Source organism: Glycine soja, unplaced genomic scaffold (genome assembly GCF_004193775.1).
Source record: "Glycine soja cultivar W05 unplaced genomic scaffold, ASM419377v2 tig00007900_1_pilon, whole genome shotgun sequence".
Lineage (NCBI taxonomy): Eukaryota > Viridiplantae > Streptophyta > Magnoliopsida > Fabales > Fabaceae > Glycine > Glycine soja.
Genome location: NW_021143639.1, coordinates 37,669 through 49,222, shown reverse-complemented (window position 1 = coordinate 49,222; position 11,554 = coordinate 37,669).

The following is an 11,554-nucleotide window of genomic DNA, read 5'->3' as shown; positions in this document are numbered from 1 at the left end:
GTGCATCACATATAGAGACGCTCGAAAATGAACAACGGAAGCTCTCGAGAAATTCAAATGGTCATAACTTTTCACACGGATGTCCGATTAAGGTGCATCACACATACAGACACTCGAAATTTAACAACGGAAGCTCTCGAGAAATTCAAATGGTCATAACATTTCCCACGGATGTCCGATTCGGACGCATAATATGGCGAGACGCTCGAAATTGAACAACGGAAGCTCTCGAGAAATTCACATGGTCATAACTTTTCACACGGATGTCCGATTAAGGTGCATCACACATACAAACACTCGAAATTGAACAACGGAAGCTCTCGAGAAATTCAAATGGTCATAACTTTTCCCACGGATGTCCGATTCGGGCGCATAATATGGCGAGACGCTCGAAATTGAACAACGGAAGCTCTCGAGAAATTCAAATGGTCATAACTTTTCACTCGGAGGTCAGATTCGGGCACACAATATGTCGAGATGCTCGGAATTGAACCACGGAAGCTCTCGAAAATTCAAATGGTGATAACATTTCACACGGATGTTCGATTCAGGCGTATCACATATACAGACGCTCGAAATTGAACAATGGAAGCTCTCGAGAAATTCAAATGGTCATAAATTTTCACACGGATGTCCGATTAAGGTGCATGACATATAGAGACGCTCCAAAATGAATAACGGAAGCTCTCGAGAAATTCAAATGGTCATAACTTTTCACACGGATGTCCGATTAAGGTGCATCACATATAGAGACGCTCGAAAATGAACAACGGAAGCTCTCGAGAAATTCAAATGGTCCTAACATTTCACACGGATGTCCGATTAAGGTGCATCACATATAGAGACGCTCGAAAATGAACAACGGAAGCTCTCGAGAAATTCAAATGGTCATAACTTTTCACACGGATGTCCGATTAAGGTGCATGACATATAGAGACGCTCGAAAATGAACAACGGAAGCTCTCGAGAAATTCAAATGGTCATAACTTTTCACACGGATGTCCGATTAAGGTGCATCACATATAGAGACGCTCGAAAATGAACAACGGAAGCTCTCGAGAAATTCAAATGGTCATAACTTTTCACACGGATGTCCGATTAAGGTGCATCACATATAGAGACGCTCGATAATGAACAACGGAAGCTCTCGAGAAATTCAAATGGTCCTAACTTTTCACATGGAGGTCAGATTCGGGCAGATAATATGTCGATATGCTCGAAATTGAACAACGGAAGCTCTCGAGAAATTCAAAAGGTCATAACTTTTCACACAGATGTCCGATTAAGGTGCATCACACATACATACACTCGAAATTGAACAACGGAAGCTCTCGAGAAATTCAAATGGTCATAACTTTTCACACGGATGTTCGATTCAGGCGTATCACATATACAGACGCTCGAAATTGAACAACGAAAGCTTTCGAGAAATTCAAATGGTCATAACTTTTCACACTGAGGTCCGATTCAGGTGCATAACATATAGAGACGCTCTAAAATGAACAACGGAAGCTCTCGAGAAATTCAAACGGTCATAACTTTTCACATGGAGGTCAGATTCAGGCACATAATATGTCGAGATGCTCGAAATTGAACAACGGAAGCTCTCGAGAAATTCAAATGGCCATAACTTTTCACACGGATGTCCGATTAAGGTTCATCACACATACAGACACTTGAAATTGAACAACGGAAGCTCTTGAGAAATTCAAATGGTCATAACTTTTCCAACGAATGTCCGATTCGGGTGCATAATATGTCGAGACGCTCGAAATTGAACAACGGAAGCTCTCGAGAAATTTGAATGGTCATAACTTTTCAAACGGATGTCCGATTAAGGTGCATCACATACGGAGACGCTCGAAAATGAACAACGGAAGCTCTCGAGAATTTCAAATGGTCATAACTTTTAACTCCGATGTCCGATTCAGGCGGATCTCATATAGAGACGCTAAAAAATGAACAACGAAAGCTTTCGAGAAATTCAAATGGTCATAACTTTTCACACTGAGGTCCGATTCAGGTGCATCACATATAGAGACGCTCGAAAATGAACAACGGAAGCTCTCGAGAAATTCAAATGGTCATAACTTTTCACATGGAGGTCAGATTCGGGCACATAATATGTCGAGATGCTCGAAATTGAACAACGGAAGCTCTCGAGAAATTCAAATGGTCATAACTTTTCACACGGATGTCCGATTAAGGTGCATCACACATACAGACACTCGAAATGGAACAACGGAAGCTCTCGAGAAATTGAAATGGTCATTACTTTTCCCACGGATGTCTGATTCGGGTGCATAATATGTCGTGACGCTCGAAATTGAACAACGTAAGCTCTCGAGAAATTCAAATGGTCATAACTTTTCACTCGGAGGTCAGATTCGGGCACATAATATGTCGAGATGCTCGGAATTGAACCACGGAAGCTCTCGAAAATTCAAATGGTGATAACTTTTCTCTCGGATGTTCGATTCAGGCGTATCACATATACAGACGCTCGAAATTGAACAACGGAAGCTCTCGAGAAATTCAAATGGTCATATCATTTTACACGGATTTCCGATTAAGGTGCATGACATATAGAGACGCTCGAAAATGAATAACGGAAGCTCTTGAGAAATTCAAATGGTCATAACTTTTCACACGGATGTCCGATTAAGGTGCATCACATATAGAGACGCTCGAAAATGAACAACGGAAGCTCTCGAGAAATTCAAATGGTCCTAACTTTTCACACGGATATCCGATTAAGGTGCATCACATTTAAAGACGCTCAAAATTGAACAACCGAAGCTCTCGAGAAATTCAAATTGTCATAACTTTTCACACGGATGTCCGATTAAGGTGCATGACATATAGAGACGCTCGAAAATGAACAACGGAAGCTCTCGAGAAATTCAAATGGTCATAACTTTTCACACTGAGCTCCGATTCAGGTGCATCACATATAGAGACGCTCGAAAATGAACAACGGAAGCTCTCGAGAAATTCAAATGGTCATAATTTTTCACATGGAGGTCAGATTCGGGCACATAATATGTCGAGATGCTCGAAATTGAACAACGGAAGCTCTCGAGAAATTCAAAAGGTCATAACTTTTCACACCCTTTTGTCATCCAGAGGCGGCGAGCCCGATGACACGCGGAGATACCCAACGGTTATCCGCACCGTTTTGTCATCCAGAGGCGGCGGGCCCGATGACACGCAGAGACAAAATTTGGTCATTCTGCACCCTTGTGTCATCCAGAGGCGGGGGGCCCGATGATACGCAGAGACAAAATTTGGTCATTCTGCACCCTTGTGTCATCCAGAGGCGGCGGGCTCGATGACACGCGGAGATACCTTACGGTTATCCGCACTCTTTTGTCATCCAGAGGCGGCGGGCCGGATGACAAGCAGAGGCCAATATGGTCATTCTGCACCCTTCGTCAATCGCGGCTGACAAGCCCGTTGACACGCGGAGATTTACATCATCTTCCGCACTTACAAAATCTGTCATACTGACTTTTGAGTCATGCTGACGGGCGGAAATACCCGAGTGGTTATCCGTATAAACATTCTTTTGCTATCTGTAAGACAGAACGCTTGATAGCATGCAGAGACTGACATGGTTTTCTGCACCTTTTGTTCCTCTGGGAACAACAAGTCATTTACATGCGGAAATTTTATGGTCACCCGCGACTCTCGTCAACTGAGAGGAACGAAATTAGTGTCATACCCTAATTTCGTCCGGGGACCGGTCACCCTCAACTCTCGTCAACCGAGAGGAATGAAATTAGTGTCGTACCCTAATTTCGTCCGGGGACCTTTGCTTGATGACATGCGACCTTTCTTTGGTCCTTGTGAGGTGCTTGGCACCCATCATTAGGCAATTTGTGAAATTCCGGGAACAACAAGTCATTTGCATGTGGAGATTTTATGGTCACCCGCGACACTCGTCAAATCGAGAGGAACGAAATTAGTGTCTTATCTTTACTTTCCTTTTATCTCCAATAAAAGACAAGTAAAGAGGGGCAACTGTCATACCCTAATTTCGTCCGGGGACTTTTGCTTGATGACATGCGACCTTTCTTTGGTCCTTGTGAGGTGCTTGGCACCCATCATTAGGCAATTTGTGAAATTCCAGGACATGCCGGAAAACCAAAAAAATATTGATGCACAATCCGTAAGTTTCCGTGACACACCGGAAATCAACAGGAAGCATCGTTGCATAATTAAGTGAGGTTCCGTAACATTCCGTAAGTCAAAAAGGGGATGATTATGTAATCCGCAAGGTTCCGTAACATTACGGAAAGAAAACAAGTATCGTTACGAAATTCGTAAGTTTCCGTAACTTTACGAAAAAAGAATCACCAAAAAAAAGCAGAGGGGGGTGTACTTAGTAAAAATGGGGGTGCAAATAGAACCCAGGCCCACTTGGGCCCTCCAGAAGATTCCTCCAGAAGGCTGTTGCTTCTGGAGGAAGCAACCTGGCTCGCCTGGGCGAGCTGAGCTCGCCTGGGCGAGCTGGGCGGCAACCACCTCCCCTATTTTGCTATAAATAGGGGAGGAAGTGAAGAAGAAAAGGGTTCAGCCCCTTAGGCACTTCTCTCTCTTTCGAATTTGCTTGGAAAATTGTTTCCGTGAAGAAAATCTAAGCCGAGGCGCTTCCGAAACGTTTCCATAACGTTTTCCGTGAAGAATTTCGCAAAGGTTTCAACCGTTCTTCGACGTTCTTCATTCGTTCTTCATCGTTCTTCGATCTTCAACGGGTAAGTACCTTGAACCAAGCCTTTCGATTCATTCTATGTACCCGTAGTGGTCCACATTGTGTTTCGTGCATTTTTATTCTCGTTTTGTTTACTTTTTATACCCCCTTTTGACGTGCTTAAGCCATTTTACTTAAGTGATTTCTCGCTTAACTTAAAAATAAAATAAATTTCCACCGAACGTTTGAATTGTATTATCCGTTAACTTCGGCTAAAATGAATTCTGACCGTTCGGTCGTGCCGTAACCACGTTGGAAATAAAAAAAAAGAGGTAAAATAATAATGTAATAATCAAAAAAATATATTTTAGTAAAATAAAGCGGAAAATCAATCGGACGTTTTCTCTTTGGGATTTCTCATTCTTAAACCGAATTGACTAATAACTAAAGTGAAACTAAGGCTAAAATCAACTCGCCTAGTCAAGCTCGTCCATAAAAAATAGGTTTTTGAAGTTTATCATTTCAATTTCTCATTAAGTAAAATGGATCATTTTCAAGGTCCAACGCCTTAAAATGATCACCTTTTAAGTAAAAAAGAATCACTTGATAAGAAAGAACTACGTAGGTCTGATTTCCTCACCGCAAATTGAGGAATACGTAGGAGCAAAGAGAAACACCCTTGTCGACCACAAAAAGAGAAAAAATATAAAAAGGGTATAAAGGATATAAAGACATAAAAAGGGAACATAAAAATCAAAGTCACGTTTGCACATTCGATTAAAGGCTGTCGTCCCTTGGGACTGACGTGTGGGGTGCTAATACCTTCCCCATGCGTAAATACAACTCCCGAACCTTTCACTTAAAAGTTCGTAGATCGCGTCTTTTCCGGTTTTTCCGACGTTTTCCTCAAATAAACGTTGGTGGCGACTCCGCGCGTATTCCTTTCGTGGAACACGCATCCCACGAGTCACGCGTCGCCCTCTCGCCGAAGGGTAGGTTGCGACAGTTGGCGACTCCGTTGGGGACTGTTTTTAGAGAGTTAGGCCATTTAATCTTGTGCAATGTTTTATCGTGACTTACCCCTTTGTTAGTTTCCATTCATTATGTTCTTGTGTATATAAACTCTTTATTGCTTTTAGTGAGTTTTAAAATGTATGCATGAGGTAAATATTTATTCATTTCATGCACACAAACACCAACACTATTTGCACACACTGTGAGTTTGAAAAAGGGCCCTATACCCGGGTTCATGGGAACATAAGGAGTGGAGGTGAATCTGTGATCATGCTAGGTCTCCGACTTGCTTGATTACAGTGAACCCTCATCTAGAGCTTTTCTCTTTGAAAACTTATTGTTGCTAGTAGTCCCTACTGTTGCAATATGTTCTTCGAAGAGAATGATACCTCTAGAAACCATCAAGAGAGATATGACTACCTTGGGAATTATCACTAAAAGCCTAGTTAGCTCTCTCCCTTATAGGTCCCTTAAATAGGGGCACGGAGTAAACACGCTGCGTGCCATTTTTCACACTGCCATGCATAAGTATCATATACCCTTTCGCTTATATTTGTTTGTGAATATTGTCGTACTATGTACATCCCCGTGTTGTGCCTTTCGCATATGCATCATGCGTGGGTTTCGTCTTTGATCCCCTCACTTTAACAAACCAACGAAGGGTCCGTGTCACCGTTTTAAATACATACGTTGGGGCACTTTGCTACCCCTAGACGTTGTATCTAAGAAGGAGACAGTTTCTCGGGCTCCCGTATTCGTAAATTGCATCTGTGTCATATGCATTTCTTCATGCATTCATCCATTCCACCCATGATAGATGTCGGAGTTTTGATTCGCACTAGATTTTATTTCACTTTAGTAAAACATGGGATCAAGTCAAAAGCCTTCGCTTAAACAAAGGTTCTATCAAGTCAAAATCAAGAGCTTAGAGGTCACTAGTTTACGAGAGTTGGGGCAATTAATGGGTCAACTTCAACGGCAAGCCTTCCGCAAAGCCTATGGTAAGATTTGGGACCTAGCTAGGGTAGAAGTCTCCATGGAACCGATTGCATCCCTTTCCCAGTATTATGACCAGCCCCTAAGGTGCTTCACATTTGAGGACTTCCAGCTAGTGCTGACTGTGAAAGAGTTTGAAGAAATCCTGGGATGCCCACTGGGAGGAAGGAAGCCATATCTTTTCTCTGGGTTCTATCCCTCCACGACAAGAGTTGCCAAGGTAGTGAAAATCTCAGCACAAGAGTTGGACCGTGTAAAGCAAAACAGGAATGGGGTAGTCGGAGTACCAAGGAAGTGTTTGGAGGAAAAGGCAAAAGGCCTTGGCAAATCAAGGCGACTGGGCTTTCTTTTATTGACATCTTGGCGCTCTTGATCTTTGGAGTTGTCCTCTTTCCGAATATGGAAGGGTTAGTGAACCTAGCAGCGATTGACGCTTTCCTCGCCTTTCATCATGGCAAGGAAAGCCCAGTCGACGCCATTTTGGCCATGTATGACACATTCGACCGGGGAGGTGAAAAGAGTGGCGCAAGAATTGTTTGTTGTGCACTGGCTCTCTATGTGTGGCTGGTTTCACACCTTTTTCTCCAAGAAGGAAGGAAGAATCGGGATTCTATCTTCATACGAAGGATGTCTAAAGGTTCCCTTGATGGAACAAGGGGTTGTATTAATTATAATCCCGTCCTCGCCATAAGACAGCTTGGCTACCTCATGAGAGGAGTGCCATCAGACGAAAGCATCACGCCTTTCATCGCACGGGGTTTCAGTGACCACAACGCGAGGGTACTCCAAGGAGTTCGCAAGGCATGGGATGCGGCGTGAAGAAAAGACAGAGAGCTTAGGGGAAGCCGTAATGGGATCATCGGCGGCTATCATAAGTGGCTGAGAGTCCGAACACAAGGATTGGATTGGCTCCCAAATCTAAAGACTGTGAGAGACGATGAGGTTAAAGCTTCGGAAGAAAGTGATGAGGTACAAGCCCTAAAGGCAGAGCTTGAAAGAGCCCGGGTAGTCGAAGAGAAGTTCAAGTCCATAGCCATCAAAGTCTGAAAAGAGTATGATGAACTAAGGGACGTCAATATGGCCACAGCTGAAGCCTTGGAACGAGAAACCAAGAAGGCCCGAAAGGAAGAACACGACCAAAACAAGTTTTGAGGGGCTTTATAGGGCAGCAATAGTGAGCTCAAGCTCCGAAGAGGTGAAAGGAATCATCACGGGTCAAAGGCATGATCTTGAAGGACGAGCTAAAGGTTTGCCTTAGGTCGAAAAGAAATTTGTCCCAACAGTTAAGCGAGACTGAAGGGAATATGTGGGCCATCATCGATAAGTGCAAAGAGAAGCTAAATCTAGCGGCGACTCACGAGCAAAGGCTAGAGGATGAGTACGCCAAGATATCAGCAGAAAGGGAAGCAAGGGAAAGGGTAATTGATTCATTGCACCAAGAGGCAACAATGTGGACAGACCGATTTGCTCTTACTTTGAACAGGAGTCAAGAACTTCCCCGATTGCTAGCCAAGGCCAAAGCAATGGCGGACACCTACTCCGCCCCCAAGGAGATCCACGAACTTCTCAGCTATTGTCAGCATATGATAGACTTAATGGACCATATGATTAGAAACCGCTAGGAAGTTTGTATTGTCGCTCAGATCTTGACTAGTTATAACTTTTTTTTGAATAAAATGAGTTTATCCCACGTTTTTACTCCAAAAATCAGTGCGAATCAAGTCACTCCCGCATTTTATCTCTAGCATGCATTGTATGTTGGTCTCGTCCTTTGTCACGGGAAGCCGGAAGGTCCATATCACCTTCTTAATTGTACACATGGGGCACTGCGCCCCCAAATGCGCAAGTAAGAAGAGATAATTTTCCGGGCTCTCGTGTCCGTAAAATGCATTCATATCATGCATCGCATAAAACATCTCTTCATGGCATCATAATGAACATATCGTTCCTGCATTTGTCTGTTATCATATTACAGCCTCACATTTTGCATGAGTCATGGCATCATCATGCATATGCGTTCAACAAACTTTTTGATCTGCAAAATTGCATACTATTTGTTTTCATGTTTGCTCATCCTTGCGTTTTCCTCTACAAAAACAAAAAAAGGGGAAGCGTGAAACTTCACACTACATTCTTAGTTGCATGTGTTAGGCACCATGAGCCAACCATGTTGGGATCATAAACCCATTTCTAAAAAAAACACACAACAACAAAACAAAATAATTGAACATGGTACCTAATGCATGGTTAACTAAGAAAGGATGTTTCTTCGGGCATCTCAATTTCATAATTACATTTTCCATGCACGGCTTAAAGTATGCCCGAGTCATTCATCCCTATGAGATGTTGTTGAAGTATTGGCGATCAGGATTTCCATTCCTTGGATTATAGGGTTGAACCAAGCTCATGCTTTTACAAAAAGGTTCATCAAGTCAAGTTGAAATATGGAAGTAACCGTCTTGCAAAATTGGGGCAAAAGATGAATCGAGTCACATCACTGCTTCGTCTACTGCCAAACATATTTAGGATTGTTGATGTCCTTGTTACTTCCAGTTTCACCTTGACAAAGATGTCATGGACCATGTCGAAAATCTAAATTGATTCAACCCCATATCCTGCGTAAAAATTCGCAATACTTCAATTGTACATCATTCGCATGCATCCATTCTTTTCATTGGTTGCATTGCTCATTGCATTCTTTCCTTGAAAAATAAAACAAAATAAAATAAAATGAACTTAAATCATTGTTATAAAAAAGAAAAAAACATGCTTTACGGCGCTCTCACCGAACTTGTGCTAGAGCTAGAGTAATGGGTAAAGTAGAGGAGATACAAGAGAAGATGAAGGTCGACATGGAGGCCATTAAAGAGAAAATGGCCACAATGATGGAGGCCATGATGAGCGCCAATGCGGTTGCAATTGCCGCTACCAGCGTTGTTGCTAAGGTGAACCCGACGTCCCCATTCGGCATCAATGAACCATCCAACCTCAGATATGGTAGGCAAAGATTTGGGAAGTATGGGCGGCCCCCATGATGTGCAAATTCAAAACGAGCACGCCTTCCCATCATATGGCTTGCCTCCCAACTATACACCACCCAATGTGGCATACACTCTCAATGAAAATCTCAATAACTCCACTCCGATACTCATTGAGAACCAATAACCTCAATCTGATCAGGCACATATCTCTCAAACCATGGGGGTGACACATGAAATTCCCCACCACGATCTAGTTGACTTCGAGCCTTGGCTCAAATATGCCACTGAAGGGCAAGCAGTTGGTGGTATATCCTTTGAAAACACTTTGGAGGGCCCTCAGTTTCGCCCACAACCACAACCATTGCATTTTGCGGTGGGAAGAGCCCCTCCTGCTATGGCCGAAAAGGGAAAGGCGGATCATCTAAAGGAAAGGCCATTGAAGGAGGCGAAGATTATGCCTTTGCTAACCTAGAAAAGTTGTTCCTAATACCCAAACATGGTCATTCCCAAGTTCAAGGTGCCAGACTTTGACAAGTACAAAGGGACTACTTGCTCCAAGAACCACTTAAAGATGTATTGTCGGAAGATGGGGGCATACGCAAAAGATGAGAAACTGCTGATATATTTTTCCTAAGAAAGTTTTACTAGGACAACTGTCACCTGGTATACTAACTTAGGAACCTTCCTGAGTCCATTCTTGGAAGGACCTAATGGTTGCCTTCGTTAGGCAGTATTAGTACAATTCTGATATGGCTCCGGATAGGATGCAACTACAAAAAGTGTGCAAAAAGGGGGCACGAATCTTTCAAAGAATACGCCCAAAGATGGAGAGACTTGGCAACTCAAGTAGCACCCCCAATAACAGAGAAAGAGATTATCACGATGATAGTAGACACGTGACCGGTGTTCTACTATGAAAAATGGTGGGTTACACACCTTCAAGTTTTATAGATTTGGTCTTCGCCAGCAAAAAGATCGAAGTGGGTCTGAAAAGAGGCAAATTTAATCATCCTGCTTGCACGAATGAGAAAACTGGGGCAAATGAAGAGGGTGAGAAAGAGGGAGAAACCCATACTGTGACTACCATTCCTATACGGCCAAGTTTCCCACCAACCCAACAATGTCATTACTCAGCCAATAACAAACCTCCTCCTTACCCACCACCCAGTTATCCACAAAGGCCATCCCTAAATCAACCACAAAGCCTGTCTACCGCACTTCCAATGACGAACATCACCTTTAGCACAAACCAAGAGCACCAACCAAGAAATGAATTTTGCAACGAGAAAACCTGTAGAATTCACCCCAGTTTCAGTGTCCTATGCTGACTTGCTCTCATATCTACTTGATAATTCAATGGTAGCCATAACCCTAAACAAGGTTCATCAACCTTCATTTCTCCGAGAATACGACTCGAACGCAACGTGTGCTTGTCACGGAGAAGCCTCGGGGCATCCCATTGAGCATTGTAGGGCTCTGAAGCGTAAGGTGCGAGGTCTAATTGATGCTGGCTGAAATTTGAGGAGAATCGTGTGTAAATCCTGACATTGACAAGAGATGCCACACATGGGGCAATTTTGAAAGCTGTTGTTAGATGTCTCTAATGACTCACCAGGATTTTCAACTTTCACCGGAATTGGGTGCAAGCCATTGGTCTATTTGCTCAAGCAACCTGCGCTCCTGAGTGTTGACTTCCAAGACCGTTCAATAAGAGATTACTCGTCTTGCACGTTGGTGGGGTTGCTGTAAAACAACGAGTAAAATTCAAAACAAATAAGTTCCAAAATAAAAAAAAGGGGTTCAAAAAGAAAAAGGGCATTTGATTGACTGTGTTTTCAAGTAAAAATATAGACGTTCATGTAGCCTCATT